This window comes from Oryzias latipes, chromosome 19, assembly GCF_053564925.1.
Source record: "Oryzias latipes strain Hd-rR chromosome 19, Olatipes_Hd-rR_3.1".
Lineage (NCBI taxonomy): Eukaryota > Metazoa > Chordata > Actinopteri > Beloniformes > Adrianichthyidae > Oryzias > Oryzias latipes.
The window spans coordinates 18,590,760-18,610,634 of NC_136255.1; the positions used below are offsets into that span (position 1 = coordinate 18,590,760).

The following is a 19,875-nucleotide window of genomic DNA, read 5'->3' on the forward strand; positions in this document are numbered from 1 at the left end:
AATTTTGCCTTTGGATATCGCCCTTGTTCATAAATTTTCTATGTTTCAGCTGATGTAAGAGCGCTTTGGGGCCTGAAATAACATCTCGCATGTGCATAACTGATGGTGTTTGTGATTAAAATCTCAGAACTTTAAGAGCCTGTTTTTCATTTTCAACTTTGTATTTCGGACTAACTGATTACCATTTATATTTAAACAACTGTAGCTGTAAGATTAAACATTGTTATATCACATATGCTGAAAAGACAAATAAAATCAATTAGCTTTTAACCCCCCACCCCTAAAAAAATCAATCTTTAAGGTTTTCAATTAGGATTTTTTCTGATCTCTTAGGTGTTCTTTGCTGAGGCATAACAGACACGAGGGGCTTAGGTTACACATTACTTGCAGAAACTAAGACATATGGAGCTGCTCCACTTACAAAGGGCCCTAAAAACAGGCTCAGGGTGAGATCTTCTCCATCCAAGTGTAACAGTAACCCCGTGTGCCGCCTCTCTTCATCTCCACGGCTCCGTGCACCCACCCTCCTAGCCCGCACCACCATCGTGACCTCCTTGCAGAGACACTGGGAGAAGAAGTTTCAGTGCAGGCTTCCTCCAGGGTGGGAAAGTGCAGCCTTCTGAGTGTTTATTCTGACCAAATCACCCGTCGGCTCTCTCGCTGCAACTAAATAAGGAGAAGCCAGGGCCGATGAGTTCTGACTGCGGGTCAGCAGCCAAATGTTCCACCTTCTTGGATGTTGCAATGCATCAATCGCAGTGCCCACTCACTGTGTGGTAACACCTTTGTGGACCATCTGCCCAAGCCGGCCTTCTCAGCCCTCTGATCTGCACGTACACACACAAGCTCACACACAGATAAACCTTTGTTTTTTTGCTGCTCTGCCCAAAGGCAGGAACTAATTCTTTATTTATCATCCCACAAAACTATAAGCATCCTTTTTATTATTCTTTTTTTTGTACTTAAACGCTAAAAACTTCTTATTTTGTGAAATTTATTGCAGCACCCTACACACTACAGAGGCTTATTGTTGAGGGTAAAATGACTGGATCCCTGTGTTGCACTGAGCAAACAGTTGAAGGGCTCCTTGTTCCGCCAGTGCAGGCCCATGAGATCTGCATATTGGCCCATGGTGGTGTAAGCAGTCGGAGGCGAGGCAGCGGCGGGATGTCCATGCGTGTGGAACTGGTGAAAAGGTTTTCCACTCGAGAGGAGATTAACTGCAAGAGGGAGCCCCGCGTGAGCCGGCGAGGGGAGACAGAAGGACGGCCGTTCTGGATTCCTTCGAGCAACTCCAAATAGATTTCCAGGCAAAACATATTTGCATACGCAAGACAGTGCTATGAGCCATCTGAGTGCGCTGTGGCATGTGTGCATTGAGCAGATGGATAATTTTTTAGAGCTTTCTTGCAGAAATTTCAGCCGATTAAATCAGGATTATGAGCATTATTCTGGTGCTCAGACAGAATAATCAAGATCAAGTTGCTCTTATTTTTGATAATTAGTTCATACAAAGTGACCAAAAAGGACACAAGAACAATGGACAGAAATTTTAAAGTTGAGCACATTTTTAGGCTAGAATGATTCGAATCTCAGGTTTTACTCTGTTTTTTAATCTACCGGTTCGTCCTTCCCTCTGGGTTGCATAAAAAATTCACCAGGGCTTCCCATTAGAGTCAGTCAGAGTCAGGGAGTGAGCTTCACAACGGTCAATCGCAGGACATTTGTCCCTTTAGAGACACAAAGGTTCAAAAAAATGAAATTCACAATAAATACCACCTTTAAGTCCTGCTGCCTGCTCTGTCCATTCAGACCCAAATACCACAGTTAGCTAGACTGTGCCCTTTTTAGGATTTTCACACTGATAGTGTGAGACCTGACCTTTCCTGGGTGGCAGTGTATGGGCAGCTGGCTATGTCCGGTGTGATCCCTCCAGGCAGGAAGGCCGAGCTCTCCACCTCTTTCTGCATCAGAAAGACTTAAACAAAGAAGAGAAAAAAAAGGAAGCAAGAATGAAATGAACGATTAGAGACAATGAGAAATAAGCAGATTTTAAAGGTTACCAGTTCTTGTGGATTTTCTGCATCAGGTTTTGTGCAGGAGGTGATTACTAAATCTTTTTTTTTTCTGGAGAGGGGCCAGGAACGCTTACATCTTTTTGGAAAGCAAAATTTAAAACTGGCGAAAAAATATATCCTCATTGATACTAATCTAACAAAGCTTGATGGTATTAAACCAAGCTAATGGATTGGTCATTTCAAACATTCTTTTCTTCTCTTTTTGAATCTTTTTTCCCCCCCAAAAAACGACTTTTTTATTCTTTGAGTAAAAGCAGGTTTTTGAGGCATGGTATCATGACAAAAACAAGTTGTTTTTTTCATGTAAATAAAGTAATAAAAGTGCATTTAGTTCTGCAAAATTACAAATTCTTTTTGCTAAAAAGATGTCAATTACAATAAGAGAAAAAAAAAGTCTTTTACTATGGAGTCCTATACTGTCCATATTTTACTAGACAACTCTAATTTAATTGTGGATTTTGGGATACTTTTTTCAGGTTTTGTTTGCATCTCTGAATACGTTTGAAGAGCCACGCCAAAAAAAATTGTGTTTTTTGGAGTTATGAACATGTTCTTGTGGCATTTTTTACAAATACAAAAACAATTAAGATTACAATTTCTGAGTATTTCTTTATTTCAATCGATGTGAACCAGGAGCAGGCGAAAAAAAATGCAGTTTGAAAAAGATTAAATTTGTTATGTAGACAATACCATGGGCAGGCTGCAAGGTTCCTGCTCTACTCCATTCAAATGCATTCATGCATGAAGTGTGAAGGCTGTAAGCCAGGGGGGTAAAAGAAAATTGATTCAATACGATATATACATGGATTATAGATTGTCAATATTTTTATGAGTTTACCCTGCTGTCAAGATTACATTTATTTAATTATTTTTGAGCGTCCTTCAGCGTCTGACTCTTTTTTTTTTCATCTCTACACCACACAAAACAACTGCAGGAACTTGCAAGAACCAGCTCGTGTTAAATATTCAGTCAGCCTCTGGTTTCTGTTATGAGACATGCTCTACCGACAGAACTGTATTGATTAAGACTCATTGATTCAATTTTTTTTTCTTATACTGACAAATACTTTGTTGTGTAAATCAGACAATGTTGACAGTTTCCTGAAAAATTATATCTTAATTTACCAAAAGAAAAGTACTATGAATTTGCCTGGGTAAAAGTTACTGTATGTGTATATGAGATACAGTTGCAGTGCTTAATGTTGTGATCATTAAATCAAAGGAATTTTCATAAATATTACCATTTTATTACAATGAAGGCATATGAATATTCAGGTAGGGTTTTTTTTCCAAATCACACTCTTTCAAAATAATTTTTTTTTAAATTGCTCCGGTACAGTCATTGGATGTATCCAGTCTTTAGATTTATTACAGTCACTTTTTTCAGATCCATCTGTGATGAAGATGTGATGAATTGAGTAGAAAAAATTATATGACATTATGAGATAAACTTCCTCCTCCAATTCATCCAGAACAAAAAGTATCTTGCTGTTCTTCGGCCTCCTCTGGAGGAGCGTTACACTCCAAGCAAAGCAAGAGGCTGTGTTGTTGCATAAATTGTGGCTTTTAGCAGTGAATTCCCAGTGAAGTCGCCTCTGGGCTGTCCTCTCCTGTGAACATATGACCCACGCCACAGCGCACGGCTCTGAGTGACGGGCCAGGGCCTCCTGATTAAATATTGCAAGCCTCTAAATGGATGGAGATTAGCCTCTGTGGGAATGTTAGGGCTTAATTTACCCTCAGGCCAGATGTGCATGTGTGTGTGTGTCTGTGTGAATATGAAAGGAGGCGGGCAGGGAGCAGGGCTTGCTGTGAAAGTGTATTACATGTTGTTAAAGAGCGGGTCGATTGAGGTGCGGTTTATGGAGTGCACGCACAAACGCAGCCGAGAGATTTAACACATTTATTCGAGCCACAACACAGTAAAGAGATCACAATAACCAGGAAAAGATTTACTTTTTTAAATGTTTCTATTTGGTCTTCAAACGTAGAATCTGAATCTAATCCTAAAATCTGAAGTTATTTAAAGCAAAGTTAAAATATTAGACCCCAATTTTTCTTCTCTTTTTTTTATCATCTTTGGGCAAAATCTTACAGCTGTTCCCTCTTTATTTAGTGAAAGCAATGAACTGTGGTGTCATTTTGAAAAAAGAATAAATTAATAAAGCAAAAATAAAAATATTAAAACAGGTAATGGAGTACCTCCATTACCTGTTTTAATTTTGGAATATTTCATGCCAAACAGTGTTGCAGATAACAAGCTTACCGTAAATTCCCATCATCCCTTTGTTTACACTGTCTCCTGCTAGCTCACAGTCCCTCACAACCCCAGTCTAACATTAGTGATGCAACAAAAAATGTCAAGCAATATTGGAGCTATCCAGCCATAAAGTTTGAGCCAGATGTCAGCTCAGATGAGGAAAACAAAGACGTACATGAATCTTCCGACTGTGGCCCCAACATCGCTGGTACAAGCTTTTTCGAATGTCATTTTTTTTGTCTGCTCCTGATTCACAATGATTTGAATAAAGAAATACTCAAAAATGCAGTTTTAAACTTTTTTTTATATATGTCCTCCATTATGTGAAAAATGCTACAAATACATGCTAAAAACACCCAAAACAAAATTTTTCATCAGAGTGGGTCTTTAGTAAGAAAAGATTAAAAAGTAAATGACCTCCCCTTCCAAGACATGAAGGCAGAATCACCTTTTTGTGATGGAGGTGAAGACTTTTCTCTCTGACAGAGGGAGAGTCAACCTTGTCAGACAAATTGTACCAGTAATTATTCCAGAAAGAAAAGCAAAGTCAAAGTTGACTGGTCTCACATAAATGATTCATTTCTATCTCTGTAGTTTTCCAATCGTATTGATGTGTTCCATTCATAAACTGCTTTCCTGAAAGCTCCACTCTGACTGACCCCTCCACCCTCACCACAACCCCTGCCCAAAACAAAAAAAATGCGACCGCAGCTATTCTGTTGGACCACATTAGTCATGGATGCTGGCTTCACACATGAATTAAAGGACTGCCATTTTTAATTGCAGCCTGTTTTCTGTGCTCAGTTATGCCATCTCCAATTCTGCTCTGAATTATTGATCAGCTGGTTTTGTAGTTCACCACTTTTAAAATGCTTTTAGGGACGTGAGTGCGCCTTCTGCGGTCTTTGCATGTTAACCCCCAACTTTATTATTTATAAAAGTGTTGTACCGTTATGGAAATGGGGATCTATCTGTTTGAGCATTTTCTGGCTTTGGCGAGGGCTTTGTGATAAACATATGTCTGCCTCTGTGTTCATCAGATGTATTTCTGCGAGGCCTTAATTCTCTAGTAATTTTCTCTTCTCATAAAAGGGAAAACACATTCATCAAACACACACCGCATATGTGTGCAGAATCCACAGACAGTCCCACCTCGGTGCAGACACACACACACACAACAACCCAGTGACAAAATGTGCCACACATGCACACACACAAGCACTCTGCGCCACTGGGCAGGGACTAGCCTGAAAGATTGAAAGCAATTAAAACTATCATCTGCAGTGGCTCTGGGCAGGCCTGTGGCTGCGAGGGGGGAGCTGCCACAGTGCATCAGCCTCTCAGTCTCAGCAACGCACAGCGACATGAGAGAAAGAGACGCAGCTCTCTCTGAAACACACTGTCGTACAATCCACGCGCACCCACACAGGGATTTTGTCAGCTGCTGATCTTTCACCTCTTTCTGTGTCCTGTTTTGGGGTGTGTGTGTGTGGGGGGGGGGGGGGGGCGCACATGATCAAGCTCAAAGCCAAAGCTTGCAGTGAAGTTCAGCTTGTTTAGGGAGTGAGCTCTTGTAACTCTCTGCAACAGTTGTGGAGATTTCGTAAATAAACGATTGTGTGATGCAAAAAGGGGAAAAAAAAGTCAGCAAAGCCTCACAGGCCACCAGAGGAAATGGGCTGTCGTTCCACTAAATAGTTGTGCACGTATAGGCACACACACAAACCTGTGCCCATCAGTCTGATCTCATTAAGTGAGCACTCTGTAACTGCAAGCTGTTTGGGACAAACTTGCAGCAGTTTACCTGTGCTCAGATCCTTGGGAATGGTAGCTGTCTGCTTCAGTCTGGACTGGCCCTTAACAAGTTTCCTCAGGACAACCACACCACCATTATCAACCACTCTTACTGTTCCTCTCTTTCTTTCCTCCTCCTTTTCTGCCCTCCGATCAGCTCGCCACCTGTCACTCTCACTTAATGTCGACATTAGTACCGGTGGTTTCCTCATCCTGGTTCTCTTCAGCCCTTCCCGCCACCTCCCCTCGCTGCGTTTGAATACATGTCTCCAATATCCTGCCCCTACTTAATTTGACAGGCCCCTGTTTTGTCAGTCTGACAGGCCCGTAGCAAGACACTAATAGGCCACAGAGACCACCAGCAACGGCACCAGCCAGGGTGGCCCTGCAGTGCCAGTCCCCATCATTCTCGACGTCTCTCGGGGCTATGTAGGCAGGAAAAGACGGCTAAGGGAGTGGTCAGGGTTCGGGGTGGTCAGGCTGCAGCGCTGTCACACCAGCCCACAGCAGACTGGACCAGGCCTCAATGCTGACACCAAGCCCCGCTTCGGTGTGACCCCAACTCAGTCAGCAAACACACAAAGGAGAGCGAAAAAAGTAGCCAGTGGGGGGAGTCCTGGGATCTAATGATTTGGGCTGCCACTCACAGGCATGTCACAGAGATACCTTTGGTTTCTCTTCAGTGGTGGAGCAGCTGGGACGGAGATGTTTGTGCAGGAGTGTCTGTGTGCATCTTGCTTTAGGCCACCTGTCTGTAATTGTTACTTACTAAACTCTGATCAGAGGTAATTGGTGGTCTTCTTTTTGTTTACAACTCAACCAGCAAGTGAGAGGTCAGAATGTTTTAAGCACTTGTGCACGTCAGCTCTTTTGTCTTTTCTTTGTTTTAGCAGGAAAAATATCAAATAAATACACAAAAGAGTACAAACCGTTGCAACTGAAGACTAGTTAATTATTTCATTTTTTCAGTAACATTTCAATAACACTCATGAAAAATGTTCTTCTTTTTGCAAATTTTTTTTAGCTTTTGCATGCATGAAAAAAAAAAAAAAAAAAAAGAGAAGACAACCGGTCATGTGTGTCACCTGGGTCCCAACTAAAAAAAAGAAGATGCAGCTTGTGTCAGTCATTTTTACTGCTAGTGTTCTTTAGCTGTCATGGAGGAAATAGAAGACAAAGAAAACACAAAGAACAGTTATGGAAAACTGTGGAAACATTTGGTTCATAAGAACTTAAGAAGTTCCTCCTGCCTCAAGAGCTTCTGACAGTTTTCTGCTCTGCAATAATCTGGTCTGTCCTGACCATATCCATCACGGTTTTCCAGACACGACAGGGACAGAGAACCATCAGGTCTGCACAGAGGATCATTGATTTCAACCTTTCTCCCATCCAGGACCCTTTACCAGTTCAGGGTTAGGAAGCTGGCTGGTAAAATCTACACACACCCCTCACACCCCCGGACACATCCTTTTTAGACTCCTCCTCACTTTTCAGAGCTCTGTACGCCAAAATCACCCGCCACAAATCCAGCTTCTTCCCCCAAACTGTCGTTCTGATGAACGATTAACCAGTGTGAAACCACAAACATGAAAACTTTTAAACCACCTTCAATCTTGTATTTTATCTTTTTCTTCCCATTTTTTTTCACCTATTTCTTCTTTGGTTTTGTTTACTTTGTCAAATTCCTTGCGTGTGCACTCATACTTGACCAATAAAGCTGATTCTGAAAATGGAAAATGAGAACTAGGTAAATGGCGTATACTTATATTGCGTTTAACTATATAGGGCCCAAAGCTCTTTACTGTCACAGTACCATTCACCCATCCATACACACATTCACACATTGATCCTAACTTAAACTCTCACCAACCTATAACCAGGAGCAACGAGGAGTTTAGTTGCCCATAACACTTCAACACTTGGCCGGGAAGGGTGGGAACCAAGCCCCCGATCGGAGGTCGACCGCTCTATCTCTTCACCATTGCCACCTAAGTTAGGTCAAAGAGAAATTGTACCAGGAGTTGTCGAGAAAAACCTTTGAGAAAGTCTGGTAAACTAATTTTCTTATCCTTCCAGGATAAATCTAAACAACAGCCATGTAATTTGGAATTATTCATAAATGGTTTCACTGAGTAAGTGTAAGAAACAATTAAAGGCCAGATGATTATGTGAAAAACCTTTTTGCTGTAAAGTTATAATTAGATCAAATTTCAGAAGTGTTGTTTGAACTTCTCAAAGTCTTCATCAGTCAAAGAAGAAGAGAACTTTGTGTGGGGTTTATCGTTATCTAATATCAGTGCGGCAGACGCGGACATCCAGAGGATAACAGGCTGAGATGTGAGCTGAAGACAGAGGATCAGTCGGCCGGGGGGGACGACTCCTACTCCTGGGGTCCTTCGTTTAGTGAATTATTAAGGTTTACTAATACTTCATAAATCCCCTCTTTGTCCTGTCCATTACCAGCCTGTCACATCCTCTCCACACTGCTGGAGTGAGTCACTTGCTTCATCCAATTGACAGAAGTTAAACTGTGTTCCAGAGGAGATGGGGGGTGGAGGTGGGATGGGGGCAAATGCAAGGGGGCCTGGGGGCTGGAAGGCTCAGTGTGGACACACATCCGTTCAGAATGCTGTGTCGCTTGCTTCTACATATCCACCGTCGCTTTCTGCATCTTTTCGTACCTTGAAATCATTACAGAGAGCGAGTGATCATCACAGGAGAAGTATCATCTCCCGAACCAGTGTTTTCTCCTCAGGTCTGCACTCATTTACACCACCAGCTCACTCCCTGCTCCTCTCCCCCCCCTCCTTCTATCAGTCCTCTTCCCCCCTCTTTTCCAAAACAGCAAACCTTGCCTCAGTGCGTGCCTGGCGGACTCTCTCGGCGGACTCGACAGCCGAGCTGGTCGTTGCCTGGAGCGCCAAGGAGCTGTCGCCTCTCGTTAGTGTCGCCATGGTGACCCAGGGTCCTGCCTGCCTCCTCCTTGATTAGAGCGTGAGGTGGATGGAGTTTGTGTGTGTGTGTGTCTATGTAAATGTGTGTGGTAAGTGTTATTCAGCCTCCCCTCTCCTGCCCACAGAGCTGCTTTTAAAGATCAGTGATTTGGTCAATTGGCCTGGCAACTTCAATCCCAGCGAAGGTCACTGATGACTCAATGGACCAGTCAGTGAGACAGGCTGTCATGTCACTGTGCCCGTGTTTTGTGTGTGTGTTTCTACACGAGTCGCAAAGTCCCCTGACAAAATCAATGACAAAAAAAATCTATAAAGATGTGATCACAGCACTGAAAGTTCCACAAGATTGGCCAGGCGTGTTTTTATTCAGGTTCACACTTGAATTACTGTTGCATCCATTTGTGTGTAATTTAAAGGAGCGATATGTGGCCCTGTTTAAAATAGGTACTGCAGCCTCATTGCAGACTCACCCACTCCCTCACTCAGCAGGCAACAACTCAAACTTTTGAGTGTTTCATCAGTGCTGCAACATCTACACCATTAATGGATTACACTGAGACTTACAAAGTATTTTTCTTTGGTGTGTGGCTTTGAAATAAATGGGTATGGTGGTTGCAGAAATAAGTCTTCACAAACTAAACCATACAAGAAAAGTAGAAGACTGTGGAGAGTTTAAAACTTACTATGTTTCATATTTATATATTATCTGCCCTGTTATATAACAATTAGCCAGGTCTGTTTTTTTGTCTACTCCAAGTCCAGGTCTAAAAGTTTTATTTTATTTGGTAACGTGTGTTTAAGGAGTGGAAGTCAATGGAGGGTCCAACCTGGCAAGATGGAGTTAAACTCAAATCAAAACAAACCAAAATATGGGAGGATAAAAGAAAAGAAGAAAACACAAAGCAACAAGTTCAGACGAGAAGCTAAAAACCCAATATCTTTATTAAAGCAGATTCAGATGTAATCAACATTAAGGACACATTAGCATTGATCACAAACAGCAACCAGAGTTTTAAAAAGAAAATAACAAGCCTTAACAGAAGCTGCTGAACCTAATATGAACCAAGGTTTTTAACCTTGATATTCACATAGTTTAAAGGTCAGGTTAATTTAATATATTTGACTTTCAATGTACCATTCCAGGCTCAAATAAACACGCGTGTTGTCATTAAATTATTTGTGATTATTTAGAAATGATTACATCGCTAAGTTAAGCACAATAGAGGTGGTTTATGTACATTCATTTCCTCTCACTCCGTTTCAAGCAGTTTGTCAAACTACTTGACAAACGTGTGATGCACATATAGGTTAAAATATGTCTATTTATTATTCAGAGTTATTATAATGGCATCTTTTACATGTATAGGTGGGTGTGTATATATATATATGGAGATGTATTTTACTTTATTTTTTTGTTTTCAAATCAATTCAAATATACATTTCTGTCTTTTGCTTGTCTTTTCTAGTTTATTTGTTAATTTATTTATTTATTTGATTGCCTGAAAAAAAACAATTCTAACTTCCAAAGACATTAAGTTTGGACCTCGAATCTTATAAGGCTTTACATCAGCATCAAATTAGTGTTGATTTTAAGTAATCCTTTTTTCTTTAGTTGAAACCCACTACTTTGTGCACAGAAAGACAAACGTGCAAAAGCCTTTCAAACCTAACCGTTGGTTTGCAGTTTGCAGATGTAGTCCCACTGCCAAACATCAGAATTTTAAAAGAAAACAGCAGGAGGAGCCTCTTATTACAGACCTCTGCTTCCATTTTTTGGGAAGGGCAAAGACAAACTAGCGCACACTCATACTCACCAGCTTCTCAAAAGCCTCTTGGTGTAAAAACAAAAAACCTGCATTAGCTATGATGTAAAAAAAAGTCCTTTCTGAATAAAAATGGGTTTGCTGTCCTTCACAGGATGAAAAACAGATCTTGGGACTCTTGGCACTGATGGCAAAACTCTTGTGAATTTCACAAAGTGAATTGATGCTGCGTTCTGAACTGTCCCCTCTAAGTCTGCGAGGGGCTTTAAATTCCCTATAGGGAGCTTTTAATGCCTTCTTAGAAAGCAGATTTATGAAGTAAAAATGTGTCCATTTCAGTGAATGGAACTACAAAAAAAGGTCATGATCAGAAAAATTATAAATAACATCAGAGTAGCAGTGCAGTAGGTAGCACTCTCATTTGTCACAATGATCTGGATAGGTTTTTTTCATGCCTTACTTTAACTCTAAAGTTGCAGCACGTTACAACAACTTTTTCAAAAGTTTTGGTGTCAGGATGTTGAAACCTGTGTTACAAGAAAAATGTCAGTACTTGGACTTGAAATAACTTAAGAGGCTAGAAAGAAAAAGTGGTCAGTTTTAAAAAAATAAATGTTGACCTTGTGAAAATCTTTGGTCAGTCAACGGTCTGGATGTCTGCTGCTGAGTATTGGGTCAGTGAGTCCCCGGACCCTGAGGGAGCCCTAAATGCTGTCTGTTTTCCCTTCCTCTGTGCCCGGCCCTGGGCACAGCTGTCCATCTCTGGGAGGTTTTTCCCCCATAAGGGTTGAGTGAACGGCTCTGCAGACCTTGTACACATGTTGCTCATCTGTTAGGATGCCCTCTTTCACTTTTATCCTTAAAAAACAGACACTTTTGGAAATTAGCTCGCATTACTGCAATTAGTATCATCAAAGTATTTAGGATGGAGAAATTTTGCCTTTTTTGTAGAAGAAGAATTTGGTGAAACGGGGAGATTTCTGCTGGTTTAAAAACCAGGCAGCTATTAAAATATTACTATAATGAAGGTTAAGCTGTGTCAGACAAAACACTTTCAAGCCAATCTTTGCAAGATTGTTAGGAATCAGATACTGATACAGAGTTAGGTTATTTTATTCAGATGTTCCTTTTGTGAGGGCAATGAACTTCAGGAACTCTGCTGTTGCTTCTACATTGAAGACATGAAACAATATAATGTCTTCTGGACAGATGTGTTTAGTAAGTAGTAGGCTGACCTGTTTTTCGTTTTTTCATTTTTATAGCTTTATGTCTGGAATTTGGTTTAAAAAAAATACATCTGGCGTTTCCAAGAATTTGGAATTTGTTTAAGTGAATTTGGAATTTGTTTAAGTGCAGTTTGGGATGAAATGCAACATAATTCACGATATAAAATAGTTAACTGTAGATAGATAGATAGATAGAGTACTTTATTAATCCCGAGGGAACTTGCATATCTATCCATTGCTCCTCAAAATACACATACATTCAATGGAAATTTAAAAAGTAATTGAGTAAAAAATAGTCATAAAAACATAAAATAATCAACCTCACTAAAAACAGAGTAAAAAGAACAAAAGTATAAGAGCAGTAAAAATAAAATAAAATGAGTAAAGTATAAAAGTGGTAAAAAGTAGTTGCCCGTTTAGTGACTCCTCCTCCTGCCCCCTCCCCTCCCAGCAGAATTGAACAGTCTGATTGCACTCGGTGCAAAGGACTTCCTGAGTCTTTCTGTAGAGCATGGCATGGAGCGAAGGCGGTTGCTGAATGCGCTCCTTTGGTCATCAAAGAGTCTGTGTAGGGGATAATCAGTGTTCTCCATTATGCTGTCCAGTTTGGACAGCATCCTCCGCTCTGCCACCACCTCCACTGTCTCCAGGTTTCGCCCCACCACACAACTGGTTATTTACTTAAAACGGTTGCAATTTCTTGATTTAGTTTAAGTGTTCCAGGACTTTTGATGGCTCTATATGTGACCATTACTACGCAAAAAGCACTTCATGGGTTCATGTTTTATTTGCTTCCTCTCATTATTTGTTCTTGATTAAACACATTTTCTTAAATATGACTAAACATTTCTTCTCTGACGTTTGTCAAAAAGATGTTGCTCCAGATGTGGTTATTTTTCTTTTACAGGAAATTCTCTTAAGTTTAGTTTTAGTGTTGCCATATTGACACTTTTTGCTCTCATTACACCTGTTGGTACCTGTAGCCGGATGAAGTTACCGGAATGCATCAACTGCCTTGATGGTTGAGCCTGGGAACAACATTTTCCTTCTGGATAAAACTGGAAAAGTTAGGAAAAACTTCTAAAGTTCTTAGATTGTTGATGGGTTTCAAAAAAGAGAGGAATCAAATACTTCTAATCGTTATTGTTGTATTGGGTGTTATGAATTGCACCAGCTCAAATAAAATACTTATAGTAATATTGTTATGTCTTTTCTACTACAAAAAATATATAAATAATTATATAGGAATGAATGAACTGACTGACTATGAAATCCTCTCGTGTTAAAATATCAAAGCACTTTTTTGATTTTTGATCAATTTTCTATTTTTCCATTTGATCCATTTTAATCAAACTCTACTTTTATTTCAAAAACGGTCTAAAGTTTTTATTATACACACATAAATTAGAAAAAGGATTGATATTTACATAAAGTATGATTCCCAAAACATTTTGAAGAGTTCCTCTGTCATTGTGTCCGAATTCCTTCCCTACTCACTACATAGTTCATTTGCCATTTTGTACTGCTGTCCGAATCTTCCGTTTAAAAAACAAATTAGTGAGCATGGTGTCCGAATTGCTTTTAAAATTCAGGGCACCACAAAGTGTCGCACTATCTAGTTTTTTAGGGGTTAGGGTGGGAATTCGGGCAGAGCCTGAGTTTGATACAGCTCTGCATCACGTTATAAGAGAGAGCACGAGTCTGCATGAAGCCGTGTGAACATGCTTAAATGAGAGCCAGTGAGAGGGAAACAAGACTTCCCTCTAGCTACAGCTTCCTGACTTGTTTATTTGCTAACTGGGTGGGAGGGTGGGTGGGGGTTAGAGGGTGAACATATGGTTTTCTAAAACATGGACTTGTAGTAGGGAGGCTAAGGCACCCTAAGGGATGAGCTGGCGGGCTTTGGTCCCTGTCTCCCTCGATTCCTCCCGCTTGGACAGCCAGGACAGAACAGCAGCACAGCGCAGCCTCTCAGTCGCAGTCACTGATGCTGCACACACCCTTACACCCACCACCGATGGAGAACAGGGGGGAGGAGAGGGGACTTCTGCTTTTCATGGGAGGAGGAAGGCATGGATGCGTCAGGAAACCGAGTGACACCTTCTTCTATCTGAAAGTGGTACTGCAGACAGGTTACACTGAAAAAACAAAAAGAGGTCTAAAAATTCTTAAAATTTGTTACATTTTCTTTCCAGAAGCTAAAGTGAGGAAGGAAAAATGGTCTTATCAAAAATGTTTACTTTAAGAAAAAAAAATTCCAGTCATATTTTCTTAAAGCCCCACTTTAATTAAAATTGTGTTTTTAACATGTTCTTGTGTCGATTTTCTGATCATGAAGGGCATACATGAAGAAAATTACACTTAAAATTGCATTTCTGAGTATTTCTTTATTTAAATTGTTGTGAATCAGCATCAGACAAAGTAAATGCTGTTTAAAAAAGATTGTGTTTGTTACATAGAAATACGCTGGGTGGGGCACAAGCTCCCTGCTTCATTCTGATGCATCCGCTTGAGGACAACATGTTTGTTTTTCTCGTTTGAGCTGGAATCTGGCTCAGAACTGTACAGCTGGATAGATTCAATATTGCTCGCCATTTTTGTTGCACCGGTAATTTTAGGTTTGGGTTGTGAGGGGCTGTAAGCTAGGGGAGAATGTTTAAACAGATGAATAATAGGAAGGGGGGTAGGCTTACTCTGCACCAACAGTCCCGTCTGCTACTCAGATGCATACGATGAAACACTGCAGAAACTATGTCCTAGGAAACAACAGTTTTTTTGTTTTGCCTAAAAAAGTATAATCATAAATAAAAGACCACCAGGAACACTTTTAATATAGATCAGAAGATAGTCGCTGTGGGACTTTAAACTAAGATTATTTTGCTGTTGAAGATATTTCTTGATAAAGTTTCCTTTTCTTGCAAGACAGAAATAAAGACATTTTATCTTTAAAGAGAATGGTCCTTTTACTTCCTTAAGATTCTGTTTTTGCACACACAGGTGTTTGACGCCATCAGATGTAGACTTTTGATGCATTTGGATTTTGAGCGGCTCCAAAATCAGAGTTCAGCTCAGTACAAGGAAAAAGGAGCTTTGGCTTATGGAATCAGCGTCTGTCAGTGACCTACCAGCCACTGCAGCTATCTCACACAGATCACTGCACTGATAAACACACATACACACACCCTGAAGGTCCATGTGTTTATGGATTCGCTCACTCACTGGGATCAAGGCGCCAACACACACACATATCCTCACACACCCTGCATTGATGAACAAGCATATGCACACACTCGCACACTCTCCCCGTGGGTCAGTGACTTAATATGCACATACTTGCACACACTCAAACACACGTACTGCCACACACCCTTAAGGTTGGCGGTGTGATGGACAGCAGCCCTGATGTGCTCTGACAGAATCGGCTGCTTGCTTTCATTTCCACTTGCTTTTCCCCCATCAGGTGACACCCACAGGTGCCTTGGCGAGAGAGACCCAGCATCCTGCAGGCACGTTCAGGGGGCAGCTGGTTAAGACAGGATGATCGAGACGATGAGTAGAAAAGCGGACAGCTATGGCACCAGCTGCTTCCTGTCAACCACCCCATGGGATCGCGTTGGAGTTCATCCCACTCTCAAATATGCAGAAGTTCTGGATGTTGGGCATCGGCTGCATCTCTTTCCAAAAGAACGCCTCTAAGAGACTGACAGTAACAAGGGCCGCTCTGATTCTGAAGTCACATCCGTCTGTGCCGAGGCTCAGAGAAGGGCAACGATATCTGCAGAGAAAACTGCACGGACTCATGACTGAACCTTGACTTTTCCAACATGAACTCAGCTCCCATTGAAGGCTGTGCTTTTATCCTGGAGAGTCGCCAGCTTTCGTCTCATTCTCTTCTGAATAATTGTGTATGTTCAATTAAGGATGAGGCTGGAAATGCCTCATTGTTGTGCTCCCAGCTCTCTCTTATGACATACTGCAGGGGCAGTCACTTCTGAAAGGACACTTGTCATTTTGTTCGCACTTTGGGATTTTATGCTCTTTATGGACCTGAATAAAGTCAAAGCAGTCACTAGCAGGGTGCATTTTATTTGTGTTTTCCATAAAAAACTGAGATCAGTTTGCAACAAAATTAAAATATTTACCATTCCACATGTCGAAAATATAACACAGATAACATATGGACAAGCTTTTAAAGTCCTAGTTTGATCATCTTTTGATCTATTTTAAATTAGATGCCAGCTCAGACGAGAGAAACAAAGACGTATATGGATCTATTCGTCTGCAAATGAATGCATCCGCAGGGAGCTTGTGGTCTGCCGACAGTAGCACCTATGTCACTGCTACAATCTTTTCAAACAGCATTTTCTAGTTCACAACCAATTAGATACCCAGTAATGCAATTTTATATGTATATCCTCCACTATGAGACAAATGCTACAAGAGTGTGTTAAAAAAAAAAACTCGATTTTCATCTTCAAACCCCCGACTAAATCAACAAAACCTCCGTTTCACCGTTAACTGCTAGTGTTAAACATTTTTGTTTTTTGGTGATCTGTCTGTGCTTCTGTTTTTCTCTAAACTACTTTCTTATCAGCAATATATTTGTCTTTTCTTAAAGCTTTTTTAGCTGATACTACATTGTTCTGACTTTAACCTCCATTTTAAGATCATCAGCCATCAATAAAAATAGGACAAAGTTTATCTCTGTTCAGCATCATCACAACACACAGCCAACTGTAGACAATTTTTAAAAATAAATGAGTTTAAATCTAATTATATATCTACAATTTATAAGAAATTATGTAGGCAAGTTATTTGCTTTCGTCATAATGATTTGAATTGAAGTGCAGAACCAGAGGAAGTCACCAAAGGCACAGCCGATGTTCTGTGGCTGTGTGGCAGAGTTTTTCTTCTTTGAAAACTAGGAGAAAAGTGGGGAAAAAGGGATGAATAATAGATAGTGGCTGAGAGCGATATGAGTTTAGTTAATGTGCCCAGCAGCGCAGGCTAAGAGAGGAGCTGTTAGCTATTCCACCTCAGGCCTTAAACTCAGGCAGTGGAGAGAAAAAAAAAAGCTGAAGATTCATCCTGAGTGTGGGGTCATGCCACACTCCCCATCTTTCAATTCTCTCCATTTGCAGACCTGCAAATGCTTCATTCCCAGAATGTAGTCAATCTTGTCGAATGGTGGGTTTGGGGTTCACTGTGAAAATGTCTCTTCATTTGCATGGGTTCGGTCGTGTCTGTGTTTGGAGGCGTCGGCACAGCTGGATCGGCCTGGTAGCAATGTTGTTGCAGCCCTCGGGTTCCTTTCTCTGAGTGGTAACAGAGTGCTGCTGTCAGCCTCCCCAGATGCTGCTCCATAAGGATGCTCCACTTGCCAGGAGACTTTTGTGTTCACAGTTTTTTACATTTCCAACCTTTTCTCAAACGAGTCGTCTAAAATCAGACTCTCTTTTTTGAAAACGGGGAGATTTCTGCTAGTTTAAGAACCAGGCAGCTCTTAAAATATTACCATCATGAAAGTTTAAACACAAAACACTTTTATATTTTACAAACAGAAAGGGACAAAAGCTTGCAAATGATCTATTTAAAAAGTACTTATTTCAAATATTTGCTTTGTACACTGATTGTCAGTAATTGTATTTAAAATGTCTAAGACAATGGAAAATTTGTAGACAATTTAAAATAATTTACTGGTTAAAAAAAATCCATAATATTACTGTAAATATATTTCTACCATCTTAGAAAAAGAAATCTTTCTTAGTTATGGTTAACTTGGAATTAAAACGATTTTTTTCCAAAGCACAAGATTTGTATATAAAAAAAAAGATTAAATCTGATAATCTAATATTTACAGGTCAAGTGTGGGACAAGTAGCCATGTTCACTGTTTGTGTAAACTGTTGGAAGTAAAATTTAAAGCTGCAAATGTCCGAATCAGTGTTGTTGTTTTTTTTGACAAAACTGAAAAACAGGAGACTGCTGGCTTATAAATATTTAATAAAAACCCAAACTTAAAATCAAAGATCAACATTAAGACTATGAAGTCACCAAAACTGAAACCAGAGAGAATCAAAAGCCAGCTAAGTAACAAATCTGACAGTACTGAAAACGATAGCTCCCATTGACTTGGATAAGTAAAAAAAAAAAAAACTTTAAAGCTATAGGTTAATATCAATAATATCTGGTGGAAATAGAGGAAAGCTGAAAACCGCAAAACAAAAAAAAACAAGATAAAACTAAAGAAGATTTACAAAAACTTTAAAGAACAAAAAGCAAGAGAGAAAAAATGACTGAAGAAGAATAAATCGAGAGAAACTTTTAAGTATGTAAAGAATTAGGATTGTCTTAGTTGCTCAGAAAAATAAAACTAATAGGCTTTTATTTTGAATCTGTAAAAGCGTCATTACCTGTGACGCCTGCTCTATATATAAAAAACAATGTTTTTATAGTTGATATGATTTTAAATCCTCTCTATCATGAAACGTTTACATTTCTGCTGTTTGACAACCAAAGCTCCACGCAAATGAGGTCAGATTTTTATTGGACTGTTGTTCTCTTCATGAACTTCTTGCATCTTTTTTTTTCTGGACATCTTTCCTTGACGGCTCAGGAAAAAAACATTTAAAAAGTGATCAGAAGTGTGGAAAAAAAAAAAAAAAAATGAAGAGATTTCTAGAAAATATCTCAGAAATAACTTTGATCTTTGATCCCTGTAATAAAGTAAAACAATAAAGACAAAGTGTCGTTAAAGTGACTCATTTTTTTGAGCATTATTGAGTAAATGGATTCTGTTTTTTTTTCTCTGAAAATATTTTCTCTCTGACCTGAAAAAAGGTTATGCCTCCACAGCGTTGGATCTTTCTCTGTTTCTCCAGCATCTCCTTCTTCTTGGCTTCTTCCTCATGTCACAGTGCACTCCGTCGTTCCTCCTGATTTACCAGACAACCTCTTCCCCCTGCTGTCACATTTGGTACAGATGGTTAAGCTCTATGGAGTAGCCTGTCAGTCTCCATTTGGCCGCCTGCATGTGACAGCAGGCCCGATGGCTCGTGAAGGGCCTCCGACCCGGGCAGCCACGGGAGAGAAACGGAGAACCTGGAGCTGACCCAAGAGCCAGAGTGGTGGAAGGACAGGAGGTGGAGGCTGGGAGATTAGGGTTGGATTAAGAAGTGAGATGAGAAAAAAGGGAAAGGAAGGGCGAAACAACAAACAGACATAACAGAGAAAGAAGGCAAAAAATAGAAAAAGGCAGGAAAAACAGACTCCAACCTTAAAACCAATATTAATTTCCAGATATTTTACACACACTATTGGCTAAACAGAACTCTGATTATGAAAAAAAAAGTAAAAGTAAATGACGAAATTAGAACAGTTATGATGCATTTAACCCATTTTAAAACATATTTCGTTTGATTGCATTTAAGTTTGATGGTACGCTAAAAAAACGATTTTATTTATTTATTTATTTTGTTTAATGTGATCTAAACATCATAAGTTCTTTGTTGTTTCTACGTTATATTTGTTCGTCTGTAGAAAATATTGCAACACTTGTTCATTTATCTGTCTTTCTGCATAACTGATCCTATAATGATCTCATCTTGATAGCAAAATAAACAGCAGAGATACCCCCCACCCCCCACCCATGTGGGAATTAACCCAACCATCATCACATCTGAGCTCCCTAATAACATGAAGCCATCACTGCATCACCTCTGCCAGTAATGTGGAAGTTCCTGTATTGTATCCTGGCTGCAAGGTAGAAACCACGTTTGACAATCCAAATGGGGGGTGAGGG

At 40.1% G+C, this 19,875-nt stretch overlaps 1 long non-coding RNA gene across 1 annotated transcript; it reads right to left on the minus strand.

Moving 5' to 3' along the window:
- Positions 1-18,060: 18,060 nt before the first annotated feature.
- Positions 18,061-19,818, minus strand: LOC144987831 (uncharacterized). The gene is made up of 2 exons (XR_013651503.1): positions 18,905-19,818; positions 18,061-18,790 (listed from the first exon to the last, which is right to left on the minus strand). It is a non-coding gene; the product is annotated as an uncharacterized LOC144987831 (long non-coding RNA).
- Positions 19,819-19,875: the final 57 nt, after the last annotated feature.